The 17,481-nt window shown below is 48.5% G+C and overlaps 1 long non-coding RNA gene across 1 annotated transcript in view; it reads left to right on the top strand.

Moving 5' to 3' along the window:
* The window catches only part of LOC310661854, a 292,087-nt gene that overhangs the window by 271,838 nt on the left and 2,768 nt on the right, over window positions 1–17,481 (top strand). The gene's annotated exons all lie outside the window — the stretch shown is intronic.

Here is a 17,481-nt window from a genome sequence, read left to right as displayed (position 1 = left end):
TAGGAGTCTTGGTTGACCACAAACTTGACATGAGCCAACAGTGTGACGCGGCAGCTAAAAAAGCCAATGCAATTCTGGGCTGCATCAATAGGAGTATAGCATCTAGATCAAGGGAAGTTATAGTGCCACTGTATTCTGCTCTGGTCAGACCTCACCTGGAGTACTGTGTCCAGTTCTGGGCACCACAGTTCAAGAAGGACACTGACAAACTAGAACGTGTACAGAGGAGGGCAACCAAAATGGTCAAAGGCCTGGAAACAATGCCTTATGAGGAACGGCTAAGGGAGCTGGGCATGTTTAGCCTGGAGAAGAGGAGGTTAAGGGGTGATATGATAGCCATGTTCAAATATATAAAAGGATGTCACATAGAGGAGGGAGAAAGGTTGTTTTCTGCTGCTCCAGAGAAGCGGACACGGAGCAATGGATCCAAACTACAAGAAAGAAGATTCCACCTAAACATTAGGAAGAACTTCCTGACAGTAAGAGCTGTTCGACAGTGGAATTTGCTGCCAAGGAGTGTGGTGGAGTCTCCTTCTTTGGAGGTCTTTAAGCAGAGGCTTGACAACCATATGTCCGGAGTGCTCTGATGGTGTTTCCTGCTTGGCAGGGGGTTGGACTCGATGACCCTTGTGGTCTCTTCCAACTCTATGATTCTATGATTCTATGATTCTATGGCTAGTTCATAAGAGTCAGGTCTATTCCCTGCCCACCAGCAGCAGAACGCAGCTCCCGGAAGGTTCTCTGTGAGGGAACGGGATCCTCGAACCCGAAAAGGTTCCCAATCCCTGATCTAGCTTAGTCTCAACTGACTGGCGGTGGCTTTCCAAGTTTTCAGACTGGGCTGTTTCGCAATGCTAGTTGGAGACATCCAGGAATGAAACCCGTGACCTTGGTGAAATCTACACACATATATATTTTAAAAACGCTGTGAAAATGCTTTTGTTTAAAACATTTTGAAAAATATATTGAAATTGCCATAGCTCGGCATCGCCATCTAGTGTCACATCTGTATATTGCAGTTTGCAATGCACTTGAAAAGTTTTATTTACATCTGCATAGCTGAGTCCCTTGTGAATGCAAAGCAAGTTCTCCAGCACTGGTCATAACTGGCAGCATGTAAGTCACCCAAGCAGATTTGCCGATGCAAGAATGTGGCTTTGCCTACATCACTCATGTCTGTAATATAGGCATGCTTGAAAAGAACTCCCTAAATGTTTCTAAAACGCTCTCTACGAGAAGGGACCAAAGGGGACTAGTGTCATGAGAGATGATGTGAGCAGTCTTTCTGCTGGACACCCGCTCTCTCAATAGTGGCGGCGGCTTCCCCTCTTTCAAGTGAAGAACTAATATTTTCCCTGGATTTTGAGCCTTGCACGCTTTGAGCAGATCGGTTCTCCCTAGAAATATGCGAGCACCTGTTGCACGTTAACCTTTGCCCCTCTTAACCAAACATTAGCCTTTGACAGTCATACGATAAGACAGATTCATATCTAAGGGGAGGGGAGAGGGAAAGGGGGAGTCTGGTCTTTCCACTGACTTCGGGAAGAGAGGCTGTAATTTCTAAAACGAGCTCTCTCTCTGGGCAGGTTGAAGGAAGCGGTGGGATTTTGTGCCAGATGCTTGATTTATTTACTTAGTTTGTTTATATCCTGCACAGCATCCAAAAGTTTCTGGGCAGGTAATGATAAAATTCCATAAAACATCATCAACCTCATAAAAAAACAACATAAAACACAATTTAAACAGTGTGCAGCACAGGGCACTCCCAGTCTGTCACTACTTTTGAGTGGGATTCAATTGCATACCAGCAAATTCGTGCCACCTGATTATAATTGACTAGGAGATCTTGCACAACAAAACTGCTTTCCCCAAAGATCAGTCTTTTCAGGATAAGGAAAGTCTTGGAAAACTGCATGTGACAGTGTCGGATTTGCTTTGATGCAACATCATCTAATCTCGCTGCAAACAATTCGGAATGAATGCTCATTGAATAGCCAACGCCCTGCAAATAAGCCAGGCTGAATGCTCTGTTAAGTATAATTGCTTTAATTCACACTGAAATGCAGAATGCCTGGCTGCTTATTACTGAAGGCTTTAACATGGGGATTTTCCATGGGGCTATATTAAGCTCTCTAGATGGGTTGGTCTCTAGATGGGACACAGGTGGCGCTGTGGGTTAAACCACAGAGCCTAGGACTTGCCAATCAGAAGGTCGGTGGTTTGAATCCCCGCCACAGGGTGAGCTCCCGTTGCTCGATCCCTGCTCCTGCCAACCTAGCAGTTCAAAAGCACAGCAAAGTGCAAGTAGATAAATAGGTACCGCTCCAGTGGGAAGGTAAACGGCGTTTCCGTGCGCTGCTCTGGTTCACCAGAAGCGGCTTAGTCATGTTGGCCACATGACCCAGAAGCTGTATGCTGGCTTCCTCGGCCAACAAAGCGAGATGAGTGCGCAACCCCAGAGTTGGCCACGACTGGACCTAATGGTCAGGGGTCCCTTTACCTTTACCTAGATGGGTTGGTAATTAACTGTTGAATGTTTTCCACTCTAGTCGTACCTTCAATCCCGAACGCCTTGTGACTCGAACATTTTGGCTTCCGAACGCCGTAAACCCGGAAGTGAGTGTTCCGGTTTGTGAACGTTTTTTGGAAGCCAGCCATCCGATGTGGCTTCCGCAGCTTCCGATTGGCTGCAGGTAGATTGGTGCTAAGTCATTCAGAGCAGATCATCTGTAAAACCTTGAATTCAGCCCAGGGATTTATCAGCAGCCATGGGCGATTCTTTAAGAACCAGAACACAGTTGTGATAGGTGTCAGAACCTGTACTTAACCATGAAGTTGTTAGTGTCACACTTTTTAACAAAAACAGAAAGAGGTGCTGGTACTGCTGCTTCAAAATAAGAGAGGCTCGCTTAAGCATACTTTTATTTGTTATAGGAAAATCCTTGGGCTCACTTGGATTACCAAACAAAGACACTAGCCAGGAATATAGGAACAAAACAACAGCCAGTAGGCCCGGTCTTTATTTTAAAAGACTGTTGCAACAGGACATCTACTCACCACATGGAAGAAGCCCAGAACAAAGGATGGCTCCCGCTTTTATCAGTTTTACAAAGATACCCACAACACCCCTAAAAGTACATCTTGTGTACATCAGAAATACATCACAAATTGGGAGGGTCTGGTGACAGAAACCTGAGCATCAGGTTTGCCCCCACCCTTCCCTTGACCTCCACCTCACACCCATCAAGTAAGACAAAAGAAATACTTACAAGTTCCTGGTTTCCCAGGCCAAGTCAATCACACCTCTTTGTCCCAACCAAGAACCTAATCCATTCCTGGGTGGTTTACCATTGTCCATGGGAGGACTGCCTGTCTGACACCCATTTGCCAGGATGCCAGTGATTACCTCTTGTGCAAGAGACTGCTCTGTATGTGATCCCAGGTTTCAGGGATTATGTCCGCCCACCTCCCAGACTCGTAAGCCATTCCTTTCCTGAACAGAACAAAGTTGGAATGGTGCAAATCCATAGTGGAGCGATTTTATGTGACTTTCTAAAATTTTCCCAGTGAGCCAGTACATAGACACACTTATCAGTGAATTGTTACATTTGGTAATGTGCAGCAGAGGCCCTTTGAATGTTGTTGTTTAGTCATGTCCGACTCTTCGTGACCCCATGGACCAGAGCACGCCAGGCACTTCTGTCTTCAACTGCCTCCCACAGCTTGGTCAAACTCATGTTGGTGGCTTCAAGAACACTATCCAACCATCTCGTCCTCTGTCGTCCCCTTCTCCATGTGTCCTCCATCTTTCCCAACATCAGGGTCTTTTCCAGGAAGTCTTCTCTTCTCATGAGGTGGCCAAAGTATTGGAGCCTCAGCTTCAGGATCTGTCCTTCTAGTGAGCACTCAGGGCTTGATTTCCTTAAGAATGGATAGGTTTGATCTTCTTGCAGTCCATGGGACTCTCAAGAGTCTCCTACAGCACCATAATTCAAAAGCATCAATTCTTCGGCGATCAGCCTTCTTTATGGTCCAGCTCTCACTTCCATACATCGCTACGGGGGAAAACCATAGCTTTAACTATATAGACCTTTGAATAGAGATAGGAAAAACTGTGATGAAGTGTTTTGTGGGGACATTTGCCGAAGTGATTGTGTTGATTTTGGTAGTCGTCTGTGTGTATGATATCTGCTGGAGGGGCAACCCCCCAACCTTTACATAAATTCCTGCAACATATTAAAAAACAAAAAATTATCATAACGTTTTATTGGCCCTCTGTTCCCTTCTCCAGGTGTTTATGGAAGCTAAATATCAACCGGGGCTTAACTGTCTGGGCTGCTGTTAGAAGAGGCCCAGCAGCTGGGTTGCAGGAGCCAGGATTTGTGTTGAGAACACTCAGGGGACATAGCGAGGAGTCGGAGCCAAGGAACAAAAACCAGGAGTCTGAACATAACCCAAACACACCAAAGAGCCAGGAGAAACATTGTTTGCCAGACAAAGCCCCAGGACAAACAGGAAGCCCTGAAAGCATCTTTCTGTCTAGGTGAGGGACCAGCGGTCCACTTGGGTGGGCAAGGCCGGTCCTGACTCAGCCAAGAACACCTTGCCGCCCAGGAAGGTGCTCCATGCTGCAGTTCCAGTAGCTCACCACAAGGGGTAGCTGCACAGGGAACTGAAGGTCCCTGGTTTGAATCCCAGCAGGGTTCTCAGAACTGGGATGGTGTTATCTTGATTCTAGTGCAGAGGCAGGAAAGCATGACAACGCCCTGCTGGGCGCTTACTGGGAAAGTGGGTGTTGCCGCGAATGTGTTTTGAGTTGCAGCTGCCCTGTGGGAGCCAGAGCCATGGAGCAAGACTAAACAATCTGAAGCTGAATGGAAAAGGAACCGCAGTTCAGGATTGGACACCAAGCGCCACTTCATAACAGGCTGATTCAGAGCCGGCAAATGCCGTGCAACTTAGGCGTCTAAGGATTTGCCCATTTCACTTCTCTCCGCCTCTTGTTTTTCCAAGTCTTAAATTCAATTCTCCACATTTCTGCAGCAATGTGTGTGTGTGTGTGTGTGTGTGTGTGTGTGTGTGTAGCAGGAAACCCCCCCCCATCATTCAGTTTGTACAAACTTCACACACACTCACACACTACATACGCTACACTTCTGTTATAAATTCATAGAAAATCAACCATACATCAGATTTGCACTGTTCCACTTTTATTTTACTCCATGAAGGAAGGACTACAAAATGGGGAAGGTTTGTTACAGGCCACCATAATCCCTTGAGCATAGCAGCACATCCACAGGAGCCCTGCCCAGTTGCTATGCCAACCCTGATGGTCCCAGACAGAAGACAATCAAAAATCACAACAGACTGCATACACGAGTGGATTCAACACGGACTATAACAAAAGAACAGTGATTGGATTCCCCCTCAGGGGGCAGGAAACTGCGACTACCTTTTGTCTTCAGAAAATGACTCATGGGGGGGGGGAGGGGAACCAGCCAGGTGACAGGACACTCAGATTACCACCACAACTCCTCCCTCAACCCCTCCTTTCTGTAATGTATGCATGATGTTTCTGGGGGTGGGCTTGACCTAGAGGAGGGGAATTTCAAAAGTTTTTATAGGGTCTTGCACACCATTTTTCTGGGTCTTTCCTCTCTCCTGCGAGTGAGGGGAACACCCTGCTGCAACAGTACAATAAAGGCCAAGCCTACAGGCTGCTGATTTGCTCCAATTTACTCTGGTTGGTGTATTTACTTTTTGTCCAAGGGAGCCCTCGGATTTTTCCGGTAACAGTGTGCTTGCTCATCTAGAAAGTTATTCAGCATTTTGGTTCAAATTTCTCCTGATACACATACAGCTTTGACTAACTTGCGCGTTTCTGCAAGCAACTTCTAATATGGTGCAGATTTGCATGCTATTTCCCCCCCCCCCCCAATGTTTTTGTTTTCATCCACACTTTGCCCTAAGGCAGGGATCAGCAAACTTTTTCCACAGGGGACCAGGCCAATGTCCCTCAGACCTTGTGGGGGGCCAGACTATATTTTTTGGGGGGAACCCCCCCGACTCTCCCCTCGCTTCTCCACAGCACCGGACAAGCCCCGGTGGCTGCTTACCTGTGCCTTGTGAGCGGCAGGGGCTGGCGGTGGGACGATGAGCAGAGCGAACGGGCTGGCTCCAGAGAGGGGCTGCTTAAAATGGCGCTCAGCCAACCGTGGCTCAACAAAGCCCAGCCCTCTTCCTCCTCTAGGCAGGGCAGGGAGAAGCCAGGAGGAGGGAGGGAGGAGGAGGAGGCGCCGCGATGTTGTGGGGGGGGGGAATGGTGCAGCCCGAACAATCAGAATCCCCACGCCAATCCACAAGGAGATTCCCGGACCATCCGTGGGCTGGATCCAGAAGGCAATTGGAAAACCAATTGTTTTCCCCGTGCCTGCTCCTCCTGATGTCCACAAACTGATTCTTTGATAGGCTATTCCAAAGCATCTGCCTTACCACTGTGTGACTGTAAAGGTAAAGGGACCCCTGACCATTAGGTCCAGTTGTGGCTGACTCTGGGGTTGCCGCGCTCATCTCGCTTTATTGGCCGAGGGAGCCGGCGTACAGCTTCCGGGTCATGTGGCCAGCATGACTAAGCCGCTTCTGGCGAACCAGAGCAGTGCACTAAAACGCCGTTTACCTTCCCACTGAAGTGGTACCTATTTATCTACTTGCTCTTTGACGTGCTTTCAAACTGCTAGGTGGGCGGGAGCTGGGACCGAGCTACCGGAGCTCACCCCGTCGCAGGGATTCGAACCGCCAACCTTCCAATCGGCAAGTCCTAGGCTCTGTGGTTTAACCCACAGCGCCACCCGTGTCCCTTCAAACTGCACACTGCAAATAGAGGGACGTCCTCTGTATAGTGTGCCACTTGGCCACCCCAGACGCAACCCTAATGGAAATCCAGAAGCCGGCACAGAAAAAAGCAAAGAAGGGAAATTGTTGGATCACATGCTCAGACCCGCCAAGTGTCCCTATTTTCCAGGGAAAGTACAGGATTTAGAGAAGCCATCCCAGTTTCCGATTTGATCCCGGAATGTCTCGCTTTTCCTTGGGACGCCCCTTTTTTCATCGGAGAAATGTTGGAGGGTATGGAGTCATGCGGCCCCTGAGCCAAGGAGATAAATAACTATACAACCTTTAGAAGACATCTGAAGGCAGCCCTGTCTAGAGAAGTTTTTAAATGCTTTGTTATGTTTTTATACATGTTGGAAGCCGCCCAGAGTGTGGCTGGGGCAGCCGAGTAAAATGGGCAGGGTATAAAGAATAAAATTAGCATCATCATTATTATTCTGGAATGGGAAGTCCCTAATTTGATCGGAGAAATGTTGGAGGGTAAGCACAGTTCCCCCTTGGGCTCCTGCCCTGGAAAAGAAATGGAGTTTAAATAACCTTTCCCTCAAAACAAGAGGTGGCATTTTGACTCCCCCTCCGGGTTAAGTACTTAATTCGTTCCGGAGGTCCGTACTTAACCTGAAACTGTTCTTAACCTGAAGCACCGCTTTAGCTAATGGGGCCTCCCACTGCTACCGCGCCGCCGGAGCACGATTTCTGTACTCATCCTGAAGCAAAGTTCTTAACCTGAAGCACTATTTCTGGGTTAGCGGTGTTGAATGGTTTCTTTAAATGTAAAGGTTCATCATTGTTTCACCCGATGTGTATATCTTTAAGGGGCCAGAGCAAGGGCCAGAGCAAACTAACGAGATCCAGCTTTACAGCTGTGAAACATAGCAGGTGCTGCTGAGTTGCATTGATTAAGCTGTGTCAGGAATTGGGTGTAGTATATAAGGAGCAGCACCTAGCTCTGCCATTACCCTGGGGGATGGGTTGGTGGTTGGGTCATGTTTGTTTGTTAATGTATTTAGTGTAAAAGGAGTTTTTGTTTTTCTTATTAAAACCTTGTTTAAGTTATTTTTGAGTCCCTTTTTAATGCATGGTCTCCCCAGCAAGCTCTCTGCAGCGTTACTATACTGCAAAAAGCCAACAAGTGGAGTCTGTAACCTGAAGCCTATGTAACCTGAAGTGTAGGTAACCCGAGGTACCACTGTACTTTTTAATTCCCTAGGACGGTCAATCACCATTTAGCAGGGTTTTTTAAAAATAAATAAATAAATAAATGGAGTGGGTTTGAGGTTGCATTGCAAAAACATTGCCTAATTTCCTCTCCCCTGCCCCAACCCCTCCCCTTCTGGAACATTTTTGCTCTCCGGACCCAGATCCACCCTAGCTCAAAAGAAGTATTGTCTGCCTTGACGTACTCTGGCATCCATTACAGCTCAGGGAAAGGAAACCGAGAGGAAGGAGTAATTTAATGTTGTGTCATATGATTGTAGTTCATCCAGACATATTATGCCGGGTGAGCAGGGACTCGTTTCCCCAATCCCAGAAGGGCAACAAATTTAGCTGGATAAAAAGAGCGGCCATTTTTGTTTTATTTCTTGGCGGAGGGGGATCTGAGGGACGCGCAGCTTCTGGAATGTTCTGTCATGCTCGCTGTGTTCCTTAGCGCCACGCTTTCCTCCTCCCTCCCTCAGGGCCCAGAGGGAGGATGAGCGGAAGAAATCAGAGGGATTTGGAGGGGCAGGAGACAATTGGCTGTTGTGGAGCCGGGTTAAGCTTCATCAAGGGCTTTGCCTCAGGCCTGGTCAAGGAGAAAGCGATCGGCAGGTGGATTAAACAAACTTTGCCACGGGATGTGTCACAGGTTTCGAAAGCGCACCCAGTGGCATAGCGTGGGGGGTGCAGGGGGGGCCGGCCGCACCGGGCGCAACATCTGGGGGTTAGGGTTAGGGGGGGGCGCAAATCCACAGGTTAGGGGGCGCAAATCCACGGGTTAGGGGGCGCAAATTACTTGCCTTGCCCCGGGTGCTGACAACCCACGCTACGCCACTGAGCGCACCGAAGGAAAACGGAACCGTCCGCCTTCGGTTTCTTACCGCCTCAGCTCCCCGATGAAATGCCGTCAGATCCACTTAAGTAATGCCTCCTGGAAAAGGAAGCATCGTGTTTTTATTGGACACCTTTGTGACTCCGAAACTGGCGAGAAATGCGCTCGCCGGCAGGTATCCATTCCGGAGGCTTTTCACCAGCTTGTAACGCTGACAGCGCCAGGCCTGCTCTTTCAATTAGACCCTCCGAAATCTCGGTAGTGGGAGCCTGAGGGAGGGTGGGGATGAAAATCTGTGTTTCTCCGGGTTCCCCAAGCAGCAGCTGCTTCAGATTTGGGTTTTATAAACCACCATTGGAGGCCGGCATCTTCCCCCGAGCTCACTTTCTTGATTGAAAACATCCTCTACATTTTGAGCCGGGGGACACTGCCAAGCCAGGCTTTGGTTCTGTGTGAAATTCTTGTGTTAGGGAGCTGTCTTTGACTAGAGGTGCACTGCTTGTTCCTCGAACTCAGTACCTCCAGCCTTTTCTCCAACACAGACCGCTCCCAGACAACCAGTTTAATGAGCATTCAGCCTCATTCACTGGTGTGGAGATCAGATAGCACTGGCTATCTGATGAGCCTTCATCCTGATTGGCTGCGATCAGATGGTGATGGTGTTGCGTCAAGTCTGTTGCTATGTCTGTGTACTTCTGTCATGTTGTGTGGATGCCTGATTACTGTCTTCCAAAGCAACTACCGTATTTTTCGCTATATAAGATGCACCAGACCACAAGACACACCTAGTTTTTGGAGGAGGAAAACAAGGGAAAAAATGTTCTGAATCTCAGAAGCCAGAACAGCAAGAGGGATCACTGCACAGTGAAAGCAGCAATCCCTCTTGCTGTTCTGGCTTCTGGGATAGCTGCGCAGCCTGCATTCATTCCATAAGATGCACACACATTTCCCCTTACTTTTTATGAGGGAAAAAGTGAGTCTTATAGAGCAAAAAATACAGTACTCTATGGAAAACAATCTGAACCAGCAGTTATTATTTACGACGGATTATTTCTTGCCTCCTATATCTGTGATCCCAACATTTGTTTCGGGAGCTCGGGGGTAGGCATAATACATATATGGCACTACATAACCTAGGGAACTCACTGCCACAAGGTGTGCTGGTGGCCACTGGTTTTAAGAGAGACAGATTCACAGAGATATGCATGTCTGTCCCTCTGCTGCCTGATTATCGTCTTCCAAAGCAACTACTCTATTCTGAACTTGAAAACGGAATGCGTAATGCTGGTGGTCAACAAAAGAGGTTCAAAGACTCTCTCATGGCAAATCTTTAAAAAAGTAGTATAAACACTGACAACTGGGAAACACTGGCCTGAAAGCGCTCCAATTGGAGAACAGCCTTTACCAAAGGTGTCATGGGCTTTGAAGATGCTCGAACTCAGGACGCAAGGGAGAAACGTGCTAAGAGGAGGGCACGCTTGGCAAATCCACGCCGTGATCAACTCCCGCCCGGAAACCAATGTCCCCACTGTGGAAGGACATGTGGATCCAGAATTGGCCTCCATAGTCACTTACGGACTCACTGTTAAAACCATGTTTATGGAAGATAATCTTACTTGGCTACAAGTGGAAGAAGAAGAAGAAGAAGAAATTCTGTACATGGAATGAGCGGGGGGTGTCATCTTGTCTGTCTCCTCAGGCAGGAAAATGTCTTGGGCCAGCCATGAGACCAGGGGTGGGCAGTCTGAGGTGAGCTGAAGAAGCAGAAGCCATAGGAGAAGACAGAAGTCAGGACTAAAGGACAAACCAAGAGGCAAGGTCAAAGAGCAGCCAGATGTCAGGACCAAGAAGCAATTGGTATCCATGGGCAAATCAGGGCTGAAAAGTAAGAACACACACACGCAAAACATGCGAGAGCTCATTGTTGCTCAAGCAAGTCTTGTCTGACAGAGGAAGCCCTCTTATATTTCTCTCTGGCCAGAGAGGTCCAATGAGCAGTATGGGTGGCAGATTCAGTCCCGAAGGCCCTTCATTGATATGTACGGTACATCCTTCAAATGTCACAAGCACTGCCATTTTATAAAGATACACATTTCTCTGTACCCCATTGAAACCTGAGAGAGGGAGATGTTTAAACCCAAACTATGGTTCTGATCTGAAGGAAATCAGCCCTGAGTGCTCACTGGAAGGACAGATCCTGAAGCTGAGGCGCCAATACTTTGGCCACCTCATGAGAAGAGAAGACTCCCTGGAAAAGACCCTGATGTTGGGAAAGATGGAGGGCACAAGGAGAAGGGGAGGACAGAGGATGAGATGGTTGGACAGTGTTCTCGAAGCTACTAACATGAGTTTGACCAAACTGCGAGAGGCAGTGGAAGACAGGAGTGTCTGGCGTGCTCTGGTCCATGGGGTCACGAAGAGTCGGACACGACTAAACAACAAACAACAACAACATGGTTCTGATTGCATGTTTTAAAACTGATTTTAATATTGCATTGTTATATTGTTGTAGCCCATCCTGGGACCTTATGGTGAAGGGCATATTAGTAGTAATACTCAACTCAGCTGTGGCCAGGTCTGAGCCAGTTGGGAGGGGGTATTTTCAGTGGGAAAAGCAGATTTTAGGGGCCCTTGCATGGTTATCTGAAAGGCCTTTCCCACATCGCTTGGCTCCTTCCCATGGCACCCCATGAGGGGTGAGGGCATCAGGGCACCATGTAGCCAGTCAGATAAGGCTGCCCAAGATAATGCCAACAGAGCCAAATCTGAGGGAGGGACATCAATAATTCTGCCAGGGCCAGCCCGCCCGTGAGGCAAGGTGAGGCGACCGCCTCAGGCGCTGGGGTCCATAGAGGCAGCAGATCCCCATGTAGATCTTTATTCCGCCCCCTTGTTCCTGATGTAGATCCTCACTCGCTGGTTCTTCCCTGGCAGGCAGGAGGGTAGCATTTTGTGCTTTACCCATAGCTGTCAACTGTCCCTTATTTGGCGGGAAACTCCCTTATCCCAGCACCGTGTCCTGTTGCTGTCCCTTATTGATGATGTCCCTTAAATTTCCCGGCTTTCAAAAGAAGCCGCTCCTCTCCCTCCCTCCCTGCCGGCCAGGGAGGATGGAGGCTCCAGCTGTGTTGCTTGACTGCGTTGCTCACACAATAAGAACGACTGGGGGGCGGAGCTTGCATGCCTTGTGCCAATCAAATCGGCCGCGTTGCCTGGGGACTCTCCTTTGCTCAGCGCTTCCCAGCGGAGAGGTAACGGTGGTTTTCCTTGCTGCATCCCCTTTGCCGGGTTGCTGCACTGTGGGAACCAACGCTTGAGGCTTTGTTTGGCTGCTGGCTGGGCTTTCTGCCTTTGGCTTGGAGGGGCTCAGAAGTTGAACATACCTGGGAAATCCCTTATTTTGGCTGCTAATCCCTTATTTCTGAGGCTGCTGGTCCCTTATTTTCAAATCTGTAAGTTGACAGCTATGGCTTTACCTCAGGTGCCAAAATGTCCCGGGCCGGTCCTGATTCCAGCCCTGGTTCTGAATGGGAGAACGTTTTTGACCTCTTTTACAGAACTTCCAAGTTATCCTGAAATGGGGAAATGTGTCTGGCAAGGGGATTCCCCTCTCCGCTGCCCCACTCCCCCCTGCCAAAATGGCACCTCCTCTGTTTTGGCTAGCGCAGATTTACAATTTCCTATATGGATCAAGTTTAGGGGAAACAATTTGCCAGTTCACAGCTGCTGACTGTCTGACACTTCAGGCATCCCAAACTCCGCTCCAGCCCTATTCCCCAGAGCAGCTCTTTCAAAACAGATTTTCCTTTGCCTTTTAAATTGAGAGTGGTACATTGCTGCTGTTGTTGTTAAAGGCTAAAAGGCCACCGAAAATTTTGGGAATAAAAATAAATTCAACAAGAACAGCTAAAAGAAGAAATTGGTTATAACTTGGTTTGCCGGAGGGGCAGGAGCAAGCCAGTGGAATAGCTGGGGATAGGGTTAAAAAAAATCTTGAATTATGTATATAAGAACAATTATGAATAGTTACTAGGAGAGATATTCTCTAACAGAAAAAATCCCCAAGGAAGCCGGCCTCAAACTCACACAGGCAGAGAGATGCAGTGAAAGCGATGCTCCCAGGACTTCTTCACTTGTGCTTACAAAAGTGAGCGGCTGGAGCTCAAACCGCAACCAGCCTTGGGACTCTCCTCCTGCTGGCACTGTGGACCTGCTTGGAAGCAAATGGAGGAAACAAAATAATAATAATAGACGGGGGCGGAGGTTTCCTGTGAAGCGTTCTTGCCTATTGGGCAAAGGATCGAAGAAAAATTGGCAGAGTCGCTTTTCAATTGTCGAACTGGCAGTAATGTGAAGTTCTCAGGGCTCAGTCCCAGCCTGAAAACAGAAGATGGGTCTGAACTCTGGCTCAGGTTAAGTCCTTGCATTCCACCCCCTCGCTTTCCTTTAGAGCAGAGGTTCCCAACGTGGTGCCCTCCGGGTAATGTTGTACCTCTGAGAGCCAGTATGGTGGTGTTGTAAACAAAATCCGCCCTTCTTCCCTTATGGGGTATCCAAGAGCCCATATAGAGTCCTTACGTAGGTTCCCTGTTGGTAGGAGAAAATAGCAGAGGCCAACCAGAGAATATTGAGAAGCAAAGCAGCTAGTAAGCCTGATCTTTATTGATCTGTTGCAACAGGGTGCTTCCCTCACACGCAGGAAAGGAGGAGGAACTCAGAACAATGGCGCGCAAGGCCTTATACAGTGGTGCCCCGCAAGACGAATGCCTCGGAAGACGAAAAACTCGCAAGACGAAAGGGTTTTTCGTTTTCTGAGTTGCTTCGCAAGACGGATTTCCCTATGGGCTTGCTTCGCAAGACAAAACATCTTGCGCCTTTTTTTTTTAAACCGCCAATGCATTCCTATGGGAAACCGTCAATACACATTGGTGCTTCGCAAGACGAAAAAACTCGTAGAACGAAAAAACTCGCAGAACGAATTAATTTCGTCTTGCGAGGCACCACTGTATAGACATTTTAAATTCCCTGCCCTGGAGCTCAAGACCACCCCTCCATGCATCATACATACATCACAGAAGGGGTGTAACCTAAGACCACCCGCTAGATACCTACATCACAGAAAAGGTGGTCTAAAATAGAAATTTGAATGTTGTTTATCTCCTGTCTGGCAGGTTACTGTACTTGATTGGATACCATTCTTACTTGATTGGATACGCTGGGGAGCCTGGCCAGTCTTTTGTAATGATAAATACTTAGTTCCTGGGTCAGGTCACAGGCTCACACCCTATTCATATCTTAAAGGTAAAGGGTAAAGGGACCCCTGACCATTAGGTCCAGTCGCGGACGACTCTGGGGTTGCGGCGCTCATCTTGCTTTATTGGCCGAGGGAGCCGGTGTGCAGCTTCCGGGTCATGTGGCCAGCAGGACTAAGCCGCTTCTGGCGAACCAGAACAGCACACGAAAACGCTGTTTACCTTCCCGCTGGAGCGGTACCTATTTATCTACTTGCACTTTGACATGCTTTCGAACTGCTAGGTTGGCAGGAGCAGGGACCGAGCAACAGGAGCTCACCCCATCATGGGGATTCGAACCGCCGACCTTTTGATCGGCAAGCCCTGGGCTCTGTGGTTTAACCCACAGCGCCACCCATGCCCCAATTCATATCTTAAATGTGCCCTTAAGACAGGATTTGTGAAGGGAAAAAACAATGGGGAGGTTTCCTACTTGGACCTTGCAGAGAAATAATTGAGGTCAATTTGTTCAGGACTTTTTTTCTGTGGGGTTTTCAGACATGTGGTTCATATATCTATGTACGTGTTTGCTTGGTACACTTATGAACATTTAACATATATCTAAGACCTCAAAATTCCTATCACAGTGTAGTGTTTGGCATGTCAGACAAAGGTCTTGGGAGACCAGGGTTCAAATCTACACTTGGCCATGAAGCTCACTGGGTGACTTTGAGCCAGTCATGGCCTCTCAGCCTGACCTACCTCGCAAGGTTGTTGTGGGGATTGCAGGAGGAGCACCAGGAATGAGACTCCTGCATTGCAGGGGGTCGGTCTGGATGACCCTCCGGGTCCCCCTGCAATTCTTTGTACTCCACCTTAAGCTCCTTGTGGGGAAAGGTGGGATATATTGTGTTTTATTGCATTTACAGCTGCGCTGGCTAAAGGCTGATGGGACTTGGAGTGCATGCTCTGGTTATCTCCCGCTTGGACTACTGCAATGCGCTCTGCGTGGGGCTACCTTTGAAGGTGACCCAGAAACTACAACTAATCCAGAATGCGTCAGCTAGACTGGTGACTGGGTGCAGCTGCCGAGACCACATAACACCGGTCTTGAAAGACCTACATTGGCTCCCAGTACGCTTCCAAGCACAGTTCAAAGTGTTGGTGCTGACCTTTAAGGCCCTAAACGGCCTCAGTCCAGTATACCTGAAGGAGCGTCTCCACCTCCATCGTTCTGCCCGGACACTGAGGTCCAGTGCCAAGGGCCTTCTGGTGGTTCCCTCGCTGCGAGAAGTGAGGCTACAGGGAACCAGGCAGAGGGCCTTCTCGGTAGTGGCACCCACCCTGTGGAATGCCCTCCCACCAGATGTCAAAGAGAAAAACAACTACCAGACTTTTAGAAGACATCTGAAGGCAGCCCTGTTTAGGGAAGCTTTTAATGTTTAATAGATTATTGTATTTTAATATTCTGTTGGAAGCCACCCAGAGTGGCTGGGGAAACCGACCCAGATGGGCGGGGTATAAATAATAAATCATTATTATTATTATTATAGTATATGGAGGGCACCACCTTGACTATTCCCAGAGCATCCTGCGGCCGCTACAACAAGAGACAGGTTTTGGTAGTACGCAAAGCACTCACCCCATTACATTTCCTCCCCCCCCCCCCCAATCTGCTTTGCTCATGCTCCAGGGCTGACATGCTTCTGTGGTCAGGAAGTAATTTCCTCCTGGGTCAAGCTAGCAGTGACCCTTGGGGCTTATTGGCTTCCCAATCCCATCTCTGCTTGCATGAGTCATCCCACGCTATTTGCCGACTAAGCACTTTCCTGCTGCTCCTTCCGTGTGCAACACGTACCTACCCCTGGCTGACGTTGACCAGGGACGGTTCTGGTTTTCCGATGCCATGCAAGCAACAAGAGCGAGCTGCAGATGGTCAGTTTCGTTCTCTCCAGTGGTCCCCTGTGGCCAGCAAGCTAGGTTTTATTTTATTTTATTTTTAAGCCTTCTGACAAGCAGACTGGTGGAGGTGCGACAAAGCGATCTGTTATGGGGCAAGACCAAAGCTACATCCGAATCAGCAAACAGCACGACAAATTCACAGATGTGACAAGTTCTCTGCACTAAAACAGAAATAGCCAGGGCCCCTCCAGACATCCTTTTTACAGTGTACTCATGAGGGACATGGGGCGTGGGTGGCGCTGTGGGTTAAACCACAGAGCCTAGGACTTGCCAATCAGAAGGTTGGCGGTTCGAATCCCCGCAACGGAGTGGGCTCCCGTTGCTCGGTCCCTGCTACTGCCAACCTAGCAGTTCAAAAGCACGTCAAAGTGCAAGTAGATAAATAGGTACTGCTCTCACGGGAAGGAAAATGGCGTTTCTGTGTGTTGCTCTGGTTCGCCAGAAGCAGCTTAGTCATGCTGGCCACATGACCCGGAAGCTGTACGCCAGCTCCCTCGGCCAATAAAGCGAGATGAGCACCGCAACCCCAGAGTCGGCCATGACTAGACCTAATGGTCAGGGGTCCCTTTACCTTTACTTTACATGATCTGTGTCCAGATGCTATTATTACACGCAATCCTGCTTTCAATACTGTTTGGGCCTGCAGAGGTTTTGGGGCAGTCACAGGGCCAGATTTAGGTTTGATGAGGCCCTAAGCTACTGAAGGTAATGGGGCCCTTTATATGTCCAGTTGTCCTTTGTCAACAACAAATTGTCGCTGTTAGAAATGAGCAAACCAGTGACATTTTAGGGAGCAGGCAGAGCCCATTTCTTACATCACAGGAGCCTACACAACACAAAACACCGTTGCTGTATGTCGGTTTTATTTTGTTTGCTTTTTATCTTATATTTTGGAAATGTACATCCAGTTTTCCCCCCTTTAAATTTTGTGGGGGCCTAAGCTATAGCTTGTTTAGCTTATACATAAATCCAGCACTGGGCAGTCAAACCGCTTCATCTCCAGTCACTTCCTGCGGAAATCTCACAACTTTTAACACCGCAAACTTTCTAGTTTACTTTTTCTTCCGCTTTTGTTGCTCTATAGCCCCTTCCGGACAGGGATAGCGTCATAGCATTGGGGAAGCATCGCTGGAACAAACCAGAGCAGAATGAACCCACCGCTAATTAGCTGTGATTTCCTGCATTCCAGGGGGTTGGCCTAGACCCCTTCCAGCTTGGCAATTCTGCGATTGTGTAGCGCACTATCCTTGTGTCAGAAATGCGTTGCAGAATACAACCATGGTAAAACACCAGCCTAGAGGAACCCCCGCACTGGCCAGCTCATGTCACAAACAGAAGCAGGCTACAGACACCTATGAACAAACC

Source organism: Podarcis tiliguerta, assembly GCF_965153285.1.
Source record: "Podarcis tiliguerta genome assembly, chromosome: 13".
Taxonomy (NCBI): domain Eukaryota; kingdom Metazoa; phylum Chordata; class Lepidosauria; order Squamata; family Lacertidae; genus Podarcis; species Podarcis tiliguerta.
The sequence above is the reverse complement of the archived record's forward strand: the minus strand, read 5'-3'. Positions and strand labels throughout refer to the sequence as shown.